The sequence below is a fragment of the Eimeria acervulina genome, genomic scaffold, assembly GCF_000499425.1.
Source record: "Eimeria acervulina Houghton genomic scaffold, Eah_scaff597, whole genome shotgun sequence".
Lineage (NCBI taxonomy): Eukaryota > Apicomplexa > Conoidasida > Eucoccidiorida > Eimeriidae > Eimeria > Eimeria acervulina.
In genome coordinates, this window is record NW_013547253.1 from 17,501 (window position 1) to 20,420 (window position 2,920).

Below are 2,920 nucleotides of genomic sequence, written 5' to 3' on the forward strand. Positions count from 1 at the left end.
GCAGCAGCAGCAGGGGCACTGCCCCAAACCCTAAACCCTAAACCCTAGAGAGAAGCTGCAACAAATGAAGGACGGCGGGCTGTCTATAGTCAATAGCCACCGTAGAGCGGCAAAAATAATAGCAGCAGCAAGTGCTGCTGCTTGTGCTGCTGCTGCTGCAACAACAGGAGCTGCTGTTGGTGCTGCTGCTGCAGCAGCAACAGCAGCAGCTGCTCAAAAACGGTCAGCTGCTGGCTGCTTTGGCTCTTAACATATTCAAGCCTCTGCTGCTGCTGCTGCTGCTGCTGCTGAGTGCTCTGTAGGCTTGTTATTCAGAATGTCTCATAAGAATCGGTTGCTGCTGCTGCTGTTGCTCCTGCTTGTGCTGCTGCTGTCGTCGCATGGGCAGCATAAGCTGCTGCGCCAGCAGCAAGACCAACGCTGCAGCTGCCGCTGTTGCAGCAGCAGCAGCTGCTCGCGGACCTGCTGCTGCAGTTGCTGCTGGTGATGCTGAGCAGCAGCAGCTGCAGCAGCAGCTGCAGCTGCTGCTATCTCCTCAGCTATTGCAGCTCCATCTCCTCAAGCATTGCTGCTGCTGCTGGTGCTGCTACTGCTGCTGCTGCATGCGCGCTGCAGGCGCAGTAGCCGCCACCGCTGCTGCGACGGGGACAGCCCCCACCACCACCACCACCGCAGCAGCAGCAGCAGCAGCAGCAGCAGGAGCAGCAGCAGGAGTTTAAATCAGTGGCCTGGTGCTGCTGCAGCAGCCTTAGGGCCCCCGAATTTGCTGGCATCTACGACGGGTTTATTCTCAAAGTATTTTTTTTGTTTATATTTTGACATACCGAACAAATTATATAAACAGGGGGCGCCGAAGAAGGTGAAGGGGACCCACGGCGGATACAGCGAACGGACATCATTAAGAAAGCAGCGTAGATTATATATACTACCCCTGAAGTTAGCCATCGTTACTGCTGCTGCTGCTGCTGCTGCTGCTGCTGATGCTGCTGATGCTGCTGATGCTGCTGCTGCTGCTGTGCTGGTTCTGGTTGTATTGTAGTTGCTGCGCTCAGACAGACAGAGATACAGACGAAAGATATAATAGAAAAATACTGCTGCTCTTGTTGATGCTGCTGCTGCTGCTGCTCAGCATGCGTAAACAATAGGATGTTTAGCAGCTGCTGCTGCTGTGGCGGCGGCAGCGGCTGCTGCTGCAGCTGCTGCTGCTGCTGCTGCTACGGCTGCTGCTGCTGCTGCTGCTGCTGCCACCCACCATGCTGAAGCAATCGCTTGCCTGGCCCTTCTTCGCCTCTGCTGCTCCTCTCTAACAAATACCTTAAAACTAAACACGAAATATTTTCTTCGTTTTATTGCTGCTGCTGCTGCTGCATGCGGTGTTGCGTGGTGAGAACCCTAGAGGCCGCTGCAGCAAGCCCAAACCCTAAACCCTAAACCCTAAACCCTAAACCCTAAAGTCTCAGCGAGTTGACTCTTTGGCGATTTTTCCGTTTTGTCTGGATGTGTGTTGCTGTTGGGTTTCCCCTCTGGAGCCTCAGCAGCAGCAGCAGCAGCAGCAGCAGCAGCAGCAGCAGAAGCAGCGGTAGCCACACCAGCCACAGCAGCAGCAGCAGCGAAAACAGCTGAAGCAGCGCTCCTCTACCTTTAATTCGCTGTTACTGCAGCAGAGATCTCGTACACACCGCTTGATTGTTGCCTCCATCTGCTGCAGCATCTGCTGCTGCTGCCGTCCTGGCCCGGCAGCAGCAGCAGCAGCAGCAGCAGCAACAGCATCAATAACAACGGCAGCAGGAGGGGAGGGCAGCTAAAGTGTAGTTCCTCCGTCTCCGCTGCAGCAGCAGGGATATAGTAATTAGCAGCAGCAGCAGCACCACCACCACCACGAGCCGCAGCTGCAGCATCACCCACCGCCGCCTCCGCAGCAGCAGCCACAGCAGCAGCAGCAGCAGCAGCAGCAGCAGCATATATGATGATGCGGCGTCTTTGGGCGCCTTCTCTCCGCTGGAGAGGCAGCCGCAGTTTGAGTCTGCTGTTAGCAACGACGGGCTGTCTATCATGGGTCGCAGCAAACAAATTCAGAGAAGCTATTGCTGTTACAGGGAATGCAGCAGATGTTCAATCTCCAAACAAGGTAATCCAAACACCAGGGTTTAGGGTTTAGGGTTTAGGGTTTAGGGTTTACGGGGTGGTAGGGTTTAGGGTTTAGGGTTTAGGGTTTGGGGTGGATCTGCAAGCGGCTTCGCCAGAGCCGTCTACTGCAAAAAACCGTCCTACTGGGGTATGGTTTAGGGTTTAGGGTTTAGGGTTTGGGGTTTGGGGTGTATGCGCAGCTCTTTTGTCTTCGTGTTGTATCTGGGAGAGGTCGTTAGTGTTTAGGGTTTAGGGTTTAGGGCCTAGGGTTTGGGGTGTACGCGTAGCTATTTTGTCTGCCTGTTGTGTCTGGTTTAAGGTTTAAGGTTTAGGGTTTGGGGTGTATGCGCAGCTCTTTTGTCTTCGTGTTGTATCGGGAAAAGGTCTTCAGAGTTTAGTTTAGGGTTTAGTATTTAGGGTTTAGGGTTTAGGGCTTGGGGTGTATGTGCAGTTTGTCTTCGTGGTCCGTCTGGTTTGGGGTTTAGGGTTTAGGGTTTGGGGTGTATGCGCAGCTCTTTTGTCTTCGTGTTGTTTCTGGAAGAGGTCGTTAGGGTGTAGGGTTCAGGGTTTAGGGTTTAGGGTTTGGGGTGTACGTGCAGCTATTTTGTCTTCGTGTTGTGTCTGGTTTAGAGTTTAGGGTTTAGGGTTTAGCGTTTGGGGCGTATGCTTAGCTGTTTTATCTTCGTCTTGTATCTGGGAGGTCTTGTTAGGGTTTAGGGTTTAGGGTTTAGAGTTTGGGGCGTACGCGCATCTTGTTTGTCTTCATGTTGTATCTGGTTTAGGGTGTATGCTC